Source organism: Equus przewalskii, chromosome 14 (genome assembly GCF_037783145.1).
Source record: "Equus przewalskii isolate Varuska chromosome 14, EquPr2, whole genome shotgun sequence".
NCBI classification, from domain to species: Eukaryota; Metazoa; Chordata; class Mammalia; order Perissodactyla; family Equidae; genus Equus; species Equus przewalskii.
Window position 1 is genome coordinate 34,024,627 of NC_091844.1, and position 12,027 is coordinate 34,036,653.

The 12,027-nt window shown below is 40.3% G+C and overlaps 1 long non-coding RNA gene across 2 annotated transcripts in view; it reads left to right on the forward strand.

Moving 5' to 3' along the window:
• The window catches only part of LOC103553794 (uncharacterized), a 116,890-nt gene that overhangs the window by 71,893 nt on the left and 32,970 nt on the right, over positions 1–12,027 (forward strand). Inside the window, exon 2 of one of the 2 annotated variants that reach the window (XR_011526491.1) lies at positions 11,377–11,562. The exons of the other annotated variant lie outside the window; for it this stretch is intronic. This is a non-coding gene — a long non-coding RNA (uncharacterized lncRNA). The remainder of the gene's footprint in view (positions 1–11,376; positions 11,563–12,027) is intronic. 2 annotated transcript variants of the gene reach the window in all.

Genomic DNA, 12,027 nt, shown 5'->3' on the forward strand with positions numbered 1-12,027 from the left:
CAGTTGTTCTGATAGATTATCTGAAATAACGAATGTGGTACTGAATACCAAGCCCCTGTCTGAAAAATCACATCCTACTTGGGAGTCTAGTACAAGCCATACCCTTCCCTGTCTCCTCAGGACATGCATGAGTGTGAAGGACTGATGGTATCACTTGACTGTGTGTTCTGTTTCAAGTGTGGCAGAATTTGGTGCCCAGAAGGGTAAGCTCCCCAGTAATACCACCACAATGCTTCTTTCTTTTTTCCCATTTTGTGAAAGCTGTCCAACTTTCCCTGATCTTTATCTTTCTCTTTTGTTATGTCCATGTGTGGTTAGATTGTTTTAATCAGTCATTAAAAACCAGGTAGCAAATGATTAAGGCATATTCAACCAATTGGTTCCTCCCTAGGCATGGCCTTAATAACTCTGCTTTCCAAAGACTTCATGAATGTCAACTTGTTCATCTGAGTTGTGGTACTGAGACCTCAGTCCTTCTCTTAATCTCTAGCTCTTTTTTTGGTCCTGAATTTTTCAGGGTTTGTGTTGAGTTGTTATGAAAATAAATCTGATGACATTTAGTAAAGAAAAGTGACCCAATAGCAGAATAACCTATCTAACATGTCTATTTATATGGCAGACATTGTGCTAGACACTTGGTATACCATGGTGAATAAAGTGCAGTCCCTTCGCTCTTGAAGCTGCCTGTCACTTGTCACCTGGGTAAGACAGACAATGAACCGATAAGCAAATAAATAAATACACAAGTAAAAATCGATGGAATTATGCAGGCAAAGCACATAAAATAATGTCTGAAACATAATGTGTAATAACTGAGAATAATTATTCCTGTTAATAATTATGATACAATAATAATTGCATAATTATTGTTATACATAATATAATGATATTATAATGCAATAATTACTATATTTATATAATTATTGTTATACAAGATAGTGGGTATTCTGGTTATCTGTTGTTACATACTAACTACCCCAAAATTTAGTAGTTTAAAACAACAATGACAACAATCATTTATTTTGCTGGTGAATCTGTGTTTGGGCAGAGCTCAGTGGCATCAGTTGGGGCATCTCAATTGGAAGGTGGATGATCCTCTTCCAAGAAGGCTCACTCACGTGGCTAGCAGGTTGGTGCTAGCAATTAGCTAGGAGCTCAACCAAGGCCATTGGCTGGAGGCTGCCTTCTCTCCATATGGGTATTGTAATAGGGCTGCCTGAGTTTCCTCACTGTATGGAGGATGGCTTCTGGGAGTATTTCAAGTGACAAAAAATGGAAGCTTCCCTTAAAGTCCTGAACCTAGAAACTAACAGCATCCCTTCCACCATATTCTATTGCTCAAGCTGTCATAGAGCCTGCCCGTTTTCAAGAGGAGAGGCCATTGACCCTTCTTCTTAATGGGAGGAAGATCAAAGAATTTGCAGCCATCTTTAATCTAGCACAGGAGTTTAAAAATATGAGCTCTGAAATGTGTTCATTCCTTTCCACAAAATACCAGCTGATTTGACAATAGCATATTTACATTTTAAAAGCAGTTCCTTTTTTCGTTTTGGACCCTTGTGTGAGATAGGTGGAATAAATGGTGCTGCCCTCACTCTACAATGAATCGAGACAGAGGGATTTTGACTTGCGTAAGGTAACAGCCATACTGTAGCAAACCCGGGGAAGTTTGCTGCCTCCCAGGCCCCAGGTGCTTCCTCCAACTTTGTCCAGTTTGTGATTGGGCTTTGACTGGTCATACATACTGGCCTGTGGCTCAGGAAGAACTTACTCTTAATGGTCAGCCCAGTGCACCACGAGTACCCAAGTTTTATGATATCCAGCTGTGGAATGTATCATCGTGTCTCTGAGGCCTCGCTTATTGAGATCATTGTTCAGTTTTTGTGTACCATCTGTTGTCCGTGTCTTCCTAAGTGATTTTCTGGGCTGGCTTCCCTTTTCACTGGGAATGGAAGGAGTTGTCAAAAGCCCAATGCATTCTTTTCTGCATTGTAAAGCCATGAGGACTTAATTAGGAAAATCTTCTTCAGCAACAATTGATTTGTTCAACTATCATTCAATTTGAAGTACTCTCTTTTTTATTAAAAATTTCTTGGAACTTCTTGGATGCCCAGCTTTGGGTTTTTTTTTTTAAAAGATTTTATTTTTTTCCTTTTTCTCTCCAAAGCCCCCCGGTACATAGTTGTTAATTCTGTGTTGTGGGTCCTTCTAGTTGTGGCATGTGGGATGCCGCCTCAGCGTGGTTTGATGAGCAGTGCCATGTCCGTGCCCAGGATTCAAACCAACGAAACACTGGGCAGTGGAGTGCGCGAACTTCACTCAGCCATGGGGCCAGCCCCAGCTTTGCGTTTTTTGAGTATGTCTCCATTTATTTACCTCCTGTCCTTAGCAAGTTTTCTATAATTAGATTGTAGTCCGAAAATGACTTCTGGTTAGAATTTGTTAGAAACTTTCATTTAACACTGATTCTTTTTAGATATCTGTGGATTCTGATAACTAAACTGAAAAATAGGGTTAATTAAACCTGACAGCTTTGAGTTTTCAGAGTTTTAAACCATCCCTCAGCATCCAGACCTTTGGAAAATCCACTTCATGTTTGTCTCTAGCTCCTTTCCCCTGAATTTTTAGCCTCTTTTGTATTGAGAGAAAAGTTACAACCATATGTTTCTGATTTATTTATAACTAACATTTAGAGTTAGCTCATGAAGATATTGTTTTGTAAGAACATGTACTTTAAAGTTGTGTGTAACCCATTTTAAGTCCTTTCTGTTCTTTAAACCAGGAAACAATGCTTTGCCAAACTTTATCTGAAAATCAAAGTTTGGTTTGCTTCAAGCAGCTGGAGCTATTGACGGTCCTCAGGGCATTGCTTGAAACTGTCAGTCTCTCCGTGTTTGCCTCAGAATTCGTTTGGATGAGGATTTGTGAACATGTCATTGGATCATTGGGCAGCACTTGACCAGTTTGCAGTCGAAGTTTCCCCAGGAGCTGAAGAGCATCCATTTCCCTGGCTATGCACTCACTTGGTTACTGTAAATTTTTAGAAATTGGAAGAATAATAGTTCCACATAGAAAGATGAACATCTTTTTAAGCAGAAGAAAGATACAGTTTGTAGGGATCAAATGCAGATCAATATATAAAGGAAACAAGAAAATAGGAACTTTGAGAAACTAAATCACTGGAAGAGAGGCAGCAGAGAAATGGCGAGGGTGAGGTGAGGAATGGATATTATAACAGTGGTTCTAAACCTGGCTAATAATCAGTCACCTGAACGGGGACCTGTTCCATAAGTACAGATTCCTGGGCCTCAGGATGGGTTCGTCTGGGCATCTGTATTTTTAAAAGGTCCACAAGTCATTCTGATGATCAGCCTAGTTACTAGAAATAATTTGCGTACTCTTCACACACACACACACACACACACACACACACACGTATGCACAATTATCTGGAGGAAATTGAGGTCCAATTTTGGCTACAATACTCCATCTTCATCCCCTGAAATCTGACTCTGCCCTTCCTCAAACCTTAGGAACAGATCTCAGCTGAATCAGCAGCTTTTCTTGTGCATTCTTCTGTACAATACAGAGTGTTTCTCTCACCAGGGCTCAGACCAGGGCCTACAGTGGGAGGACAAGACAAAATGATTCGCTATTAAGATCGATAATTGTGAAGAAGTGTTTACCTAGCATTCCTTTAATCTTTTACTTCCAGCTCACAACCTTACTATGTGCTTAATGATGAGAGTCCAGTGTCATCGCTGGGGCCTTGACAGATGCTTAAATCCTTTAAACCAGGATTACATTATGCATGTTTTATTGCCTTTTGGACTCTTGTCAATGCCCTCAACAGAATGTTTCAATTGCCCAAATGGAGTTGAATAAACAGGTTGGTGATTGTTCCAAGTCCAGTGCATGAATTGGTAAATTTACCTGAGATGGTAAATTCGTAACACCACATCGCCTGCCCAGTCGGGGCAGTGCCTTCCCAACACCTACCTTGAGGAGCACCCAGCACCAGGACGGATTGTTTGTCTCAAGTTAATGTTTGGGAATGAGTCCAACTTGGTTTCAGCAATTAAATCCACCTGGTAAAAGCTCTTCTTATGATTTTACTAAACTAGCATTTTCAACAGCCATTAATGAGCCAAGTACTATGCAATTTTATAAATGAAGGGATTCAGGCTATCATTATGTGTAAATCCTCCCCAAATTACCTGCTCTAGTCAGAAAGCCTGATCTGAAAAAGGAAACAATAATGTTTTGGAAAATGATGACATTCTGTAAATAAGATCTGGCAGCAACATTTCTTGGCAAAATGAATGCTCAAGTCAACCTGCCTCAATTTATTGCTACGTGAATCAGAAATTAATTCTTCCTCAATCATGTTTATACTTCTGAACTGCGACATCGTTAACAGAGTCTGAACACTCTACAGGTACCTAGACTCTTAATACAATAAGCCAAAATGAACATAAATGGTTGAAGAGGGAAGTAAATTAGTTTTCTTGAGATTTTCTGGAGAATTGAGTTTACAGTGAGGAGAATGTATGAGGCTGCCACAGGGCTTGGGGCTTCGAGGATGGGAGAAGCGGAATTATTATGACTTTCGTGTCCATAGGGGCTTTTGTGTTCCCTGGGTGATACCAAACACCAAACACTGAAAGTATATATTGGCAAGGAGACACTGCTGCTGGAACAGTTTTGCATTCAGCTTCTTTCATTACTTTTTCCATCTCCGAGGAGTGATGCATGCTCTGAATCTGCTTCTATAGTCCTTTCTAGCCCATCCCTCCCTTTGTCTTCTAACCTGCCAACCAAACATCAGAGAAGTATGAAAACATCCAAGTGTCCTGCTTAGGAAAATACAGTTGCTGTGGATGTTGTTTGGCAGAACACCTTGATAGGGTATTTTAAATGTGAAAAGGTAAGCCCCAAGTCGGGATCTAGAGGAAGGCAGCGAAATAAAGGGGACACTGAGTTGCTCTTATGGGAAAAGGTGTGGAAACCTTTTGTGTGAGCAGCATGAAAGGGGGAATGAGGCACCCAGAAAAACTGGAAACATTGAGTGACAAGCAGATCAAGGGGAAGAGGCGATATTGCACAATGTAGGGTATTGGGGTTGGCAGGGGTTCTGGGTAAAGGCTTTTCAAAGTAGCAATGTTTAATATTACGTTTTAAATTATTTGCTGCACTGTTCAGTGCTGGAACATAAGCCTCATGAGATACACTGAACTTAAGCAGAGTTAACTACACACCCCTCTTCGTGTTGGTGATTCTTTGGCAGAAGAACTAAAAAGATATGGGGCTGCATTCCACAGTAGGGCCAATCTAGGATGGTGAGAAGATTGTCATAGGAGGTGAGACACTGGGTAGAGACTGAGAATTCAGACAAAGTGGAATATCAGGGTAGGAGGGAATTAAGAGACAACTAAGCCCCTGAGACTCCTCTGCTCTTGTCTGAGCTGCTGACCATCTCACAGGTCCCGCCATGATAATCTCTCAACTTGTCTTGTTGCTCCCCTCCTGCCCTTCTGCAGTCCATTCTCCATAACAGCAAATGGGGTGAACTTTTAAAAACGTAAATTAGGAGGTGGTAGAATAGGGGTTTTCTATCATCATCCTTCCACAGAACACTGATTTTGACAACCACCTACAGGTGAGGGTACCTTTGTAGGCATCCAATAGTCCAGTGGAGAAGTTCCAGCACACCTTTAGAGCAAAAAATCAAAGAATAGATGCACTGAGAATGGTAAGAACAGTTTCACTTTATCTATGCTCCCCCTTCCCCAAAGCACCACGGCTCAGTGCCAAGAGAGATCCCCTCAGCCTGTGATTTCTGTCACAAGAGAAAATGAGAGCATAGTAAGTCAATACCCAACTTCCCCAGCCATGCGGGATGTTGCCCAAGAGTCCTACTTCTTTCTCATCTCCCTCAGAATCCTGAGGTGATCAGCATAGCTGAGGGGTTGGGAGAGGCTGCGAGCACAACAGGCAGGACCAAGAACTCATCAAAAGGCCATGGATTTTATGAACCTGCTTTGTGGATACCATCAGAAGCTACCCACAAGTTGCTTGGGATTCATCATCTGTGGATTCCACCCCCCCCCCCGCCACCCCCCGCCACCCACAACTGACTCATAGGCACTCCCATTGCTCTGCATGCCTCGCTTATCCCTTCAGGTTGGCTCCCTAAGTGCACCCCCTCAGAGTGAGTGCTAGTCTTTACAGATAGGTCAGGAGCACACACAGAAAACTGGCCCAACTCTGTGGGATTGGGAGAAGGCACATGAACTTGAGCAATTCAGAGTGATGCCCTCGGGAAGTTCTCAGTACTGATCTGGCTTTGCAGGATTGGGAGAAGGCATACAGTCCTAAAAATTCCCCACCAAGAGTGAATGAGGCATGAACATTATAAGAGAAAAAAAAAAAAAAAAGACTACAGGCCAATATCCCTGATGGACATAGATGCAAAATCCTCAACCAGATGCTTGCAAATTGAATTCAACAGCACATTAAAAGGATCATACACCATGATCAAGTGGGATTTATCCCTGGGATGCAAAGATGGTTCAACATATGCAAATCAACAAACGTAATGCACCACATTAACAGAATGAAGGATAAAAATTGTATGGTAATCTCAGTAGATGCAGAAAAAGCGTTTGACAGAATGCAGTATCCTTTTGTGATAAAAATTCAACAATTCAGGTATAAAAGGAATGTACCTCAATATAATAAGGGCCATATTTGACAAGCCTACTGCTGGCATCATGCTTAGTGGTGAAAAGCTGAGAATTTTTCTTTTAAAATCAGGAACGAAGCACCGCTCAGATCAGGAGTGTGGTCCACTTTTATCACTTCTATTCAACATGATACCGGAAGTCCCAGCCAGAGCAATTAGTTAAAGAAAAGAAATAAAAAGTATCCAAATTGGGAAGGAAGAAGTAAAATTGTTTGTTTGCAGATGACATGATCTTATATATAGAAAACTCTAAAGACTCCATCAAAAAACTGTTAGAACTAATAAATGAATTCAGTAATGTTACAGAAATCAACATAAAAACTAGGGGCATTTCTATACATTAACAATGAACTATTTGAAAAATAAGTTAAGAAAACAATCCCTTTTACAATAGCATCAAAAAAGAATAAAATACTTAGGAATAAATTTAATCAAGGAAGTGAAAAATTTGTACACTGAAAATGATAAAACATTGATGAAAGAAATTGAAGAAAATACAAATAAATGGAAAGATATCCCGTGTTCATGGATTATAAGAACTAATATTGTTAAGATGTCCATACCACCCAAAGCGATCTACAGATTCAATGAAATCCTTATCAAAATTCCAACGGCCTTTTCTCCAAAATAGAAAAAACAATCCTGAAATTCATATGGAACTACAAGAGAGCCTGAATAGCTAAAGCAATCTTGTGCAAGAAGAACAGAGCTGGAGGCATCATGCTTCCTGATTTCAAATTATATTACAAAGCTACAGTAATCAAAATAGTTTGATACTGGCAAAAAAAAAATAGATGCATAAACAAACAGAATATAAGAAAGCATCCAGAAAAGATCCCCACGCATATATGCTCAACTAGTCTACAACAAAGGCACTAAGAATACACAATGGGGAAAGGACAGTCTCTTTATAATAAACGGTGCTGGGAAACTGGATATACACAAACAAAAGAATGAACTTGGACCCTTATCCAACATCACATACAAAAATGAACTCAAAATGGATTAAAGACAAACGTAAGACCCGAAACCATAAAATCCTAGAAGAAAACGTAAAGAAAAAGCATCCTAACATTAGTTCTGAAAATGATTTTTTTTGTATTTAACATCAAAAGCATGGGCAACAAAAGCAAAAATAACATTTATGACGACATCAAACTATAAATTGCACAGCAATGGAAACAATCGGCAAAATGAAAAAGCAACCTACAGAACAGGAGAAAATATTTGCAAACCGTCTGTCTGATAAGGGGTTAATTTTCAAATTATATAAGGAACTCATACAACTCAATAGCAAAATAACAAATTACTCAATTAAGAAAATGAGTAAAGCAGGGCTGGCCCGATGGCCGAATGGTTAGGTTCACGTGCTCTGCTTCGGCGGCCCAGGGTTTCTGCCAGTTTGGATCCTGGGTGCGGACACGGCACCACTCATCCAGCCATGCTGAGGTGGCGTTCCACATACCACAATTAGAAGCACACACAACTAATGATACAACTATGTACTGGGGGGCTTTGAGGAGAAGAAGGAAAAAGAAAGAAATTAAAAAAAAGAAAATACAGATGATAGTAAACTTATGTTTAAAAAAAATGGGTAAAGGGCTGGCTTGAATTAACATTTTTCCAAAGAAGACATACAAATGACCAACAGATGTATGGAAAGGTGCTCCACATCACTAATCATCAGGAATACGCAAATCAAAACCGCAGTGAGCTGTCGCCTCACACCTGTTACGGAGGCTATTATCAAAAAGCCAAAAAATAGCAGGAGTCGGCAAGGATGTAGAGAAAAGGGAACCTTGTTACACTGTTGGTGGGAAGGTAAACTGTACAGCCATTATGAAAAATAGTATGAATGTTCCTAAAAAAAATAAAAAATAGAACTACCATATGATCCAGCAATCTCACTTCTGGGTGTATATCCAAAGGAAATGAAAAGAGGATGTTGAAGAGCTATCTGCACTCCCGTTTATGGCAGCATTATTGACAATAGCCAAGATACGGAAACAATCTAAGTGTCCATATAAGGATGAGAGACTTTTAAAAAATGGGGTGTGTATATATAATAGAATACTATCTAGCCTTAAAAAAGAAGGAAATCCTGCCATTTGGGAAAACATGGGTGGACCTTGAGGGTATTATGCTAAGTGAAATAAGCCAGACACAGAAGACAAATACTGCATGATCTCAGTCATATGTGGAATCAAAAAACACTGAACTCATAGTACCAGAGAATGGAATGGTGATTACCAGGGGCTGGGGGGCAGGGACATAAGGAAGTGCTGATCAAAGTAACAAATTTTCAGTTACGAGATGAGTAAGTTTTGGAGATCTAATATACAGCATGGTGATTACAGTTAATAATGATGCATACTTGAAATTTGCTAAGGGAGTAAATCTCAAGTATTCTTACCACATACTCACAAAACAGGTAGCATGGATATGTTAATGCGCTGATTGTGATAATCGTTTCACAATGTATACATATATCAAAACATTATGTACACCTTAACTATATACAATTTTGATTTGTCAATCATACCTCAATAAAGCTGGAAAAAAATGTAGATCAGATCATGACTAGACTTTTAAAATGAAGTCCAAAGTCTCTGCCTTGGTCAAAAAGATCTTGTGTGCCCTGGCTCACGGCTGCCTCTCTGACTTCATTTCCTCCACTCTCTCTCTCCCTCCTTCTGATCTGCCCACACTGGCCTCCTTGTCACTTCTCCAACACGCCATGCTCCTTACCATGTCAGGGTTTTACATTTTGTGGCACCCCTGCCTGGTATGCTCTTTGCCCAGATTCTGGAGTCGCTGCTTCCCAAACATCATTCAGATCTTAGCTTACATGTCACCTTTGCAAAGAGACCTTCCTCGACCATCCTGTTTAAAAGAATTGTCTCTCAACTCTTTCCTTTCTATTCCTTACCCTGCTTCATTTTTCTTCATAGCGCTTTTCATCACCTTCAATTTTTATTTATTTGTTTGTTTATTTACTATCTCTCTCTCTGTGCTTGGTAGCCTCTAAAATGGCCCCCAGTGATCCCTGTCTTCTGGTATTTATTTATGCCTGTGTGCCAATCCTAACATTTTGAGAGTCAGCTGGACCCATAACTTCTTTCAAATGAATAGAATGCAGCAAAAGTAATGGGATTAGGTTACATAAAGACTGTGACTTCCATCTTGCCTTCTCCTGACCTCTCTCCCTCTCTCTGGCAGTCATTGCTCTGGAGGCAGCAAACTGCCATGTTGTGAGTAGCCTATCAGGCATATGTGCCAAGGAACTGATGTCTCTGACCAACGACCAGTGAGGACTTGAGGCCTATAAACAGCAACACAAGTGAGTCTGTGAGCAGATCCCCTAGTATTTGGCCTTGAGATGATCACAGCCCTAGCTGACACTTTACAGCCTTGTGACCCTGAGTCAGAGGCCCCCAGCTACGCCTCAGAAACTATGAGATGGTAAATATATGTTGTTTGAGTGGCTAAATTTTGGGGTAATTTGTTACACAGCAATTGTTAACTAACAACTCCACTGGAATGTAAGCTCCATGGAGGAACTGACTTGACTTGTTTGGCACTCTATCCCAAGCAGGTAGAATAATGCCTGGCACACAGAGGCACTCAATAAACACTGAGCATGAGTAATGAATATTAGAGTTGGGTGGAGGACACTTAGTTTCCCAAAATATGTGGATGGAAGTTTCAGCCAATGTTGATGTTTGAAGCTAAGGCTGTTCTTAGGGTCAAAGGTGACTCCAGAGGTCTCAGGAGTAGTCAAGTAACAGACATCTGGTAATGCCAGACTCAGTACTAATCTCTTGACCATAATTATTGATGCTGGTGTACGTTGCTTAGCAAACCTTCACTGAGTGCCTGGACAAGCTCAAGCTGAGGGTGGGGAAAAACATTACAGCCTCTGTGTGCGTTTGGAATAATGACCCAAACCTCCCACACTTTCCTCATCTGTAAAGACCTCCAGGGCTGTTGGTAATCCAGAGAATAAAATAAATAATGGGCTATGGTTTGTTCTCAATAAGTGGTGCTCTCCTTCCTCACAGGGAGCTTATTATATGAGGAGATAAGATTCATACATAAGAAAGATAAATAACATGGGGTGTAATGTTTTGTTAAGTACCAGATGTTTTTGAGGCAGGAGCTATAATGGAATAATGAATTATTTGCTGGTTCTCCCTTCCGTAGTGCGGGGTGTTGGGTGCACATGTGTCACTTGGGAAGCCTACCAGAAAACTCCGTAATTTTTTCTTACTAATGCAGAAAGAAAAAAAAAATGCTGAAAATGGCAAAGTAATCCCAACTTTGCTGGTGAGAACCTGGAAAAACTGTAGAAGAGAAACAACGAGAGTGTAACAGATTTATTCCTGCTGCTGATTATATCCTAGTGACAATTTCATGTGGTTGGAGGAAAATCTGCTGTTCTGAAAGTCCAGCATCACTTTCCAGGAAAGAAAGAGCAAGATCTCTCAATCCATACCTCCACAGGAAGAACCATATTGAAAATAATGATTTCCTTCTAATGGCTTACTCTAAATTATATTAATAATTCCTTGGGCTTCTAAGGAAAATTAATAATAATAATGATAAAGATTTTTCTTTCTATGTGCTGACAGCATTCAGATTATGAGCAGCTCTTTTGGAAGATAGGAGGAAAGAATGGATATAAAATCATTTCAGAAATTTCTAGCTTTCTGAAAGAAATTTTACTTTTAAAGAAAAATAGCCTAATAGAAACCACATGGGAATGAGCACATCCAGTACTATGGAGAAAAAGTGACCGTGGCTGTCCACACATATAGGTAAGTCATTCAAACTGGTTCAAAAATTCCATATTCCGTCAGTGGTCTGTATGTGTCCACATGGTGACAAATGGCCCAAGCAGAGCTTTTGAGGTGTTGGCACCACCAGTGAGTGGCAGATGGAATGTGGTGAAAGTTCTGATTTGTACCTTTCAGACCAGAGGTATTTGCCAAAATGGATGCCTCCTTCTGCCCACCTTTTGTAAGTACAGCCACAGATATTCAGTTGAAACCTGTGGGTGAGAAAGACATAAACAGGTGCTATAAATTTGTCAGAGCAGGAAGCCACAGGCCATTTAGTAAATGGTAAACCCAATGGCCCAAAAGAACAAAGGAATCTCTTTTCATCAGAATGACCAGGTTCATTCAATAAATATTTATTGAGTGCCTACTCTCTGCCAGACCTAATAGAGACCCACAAGTTCTCTTAGTTAAAGAATACCTGAAGTGAGAGAGCAAAACCCA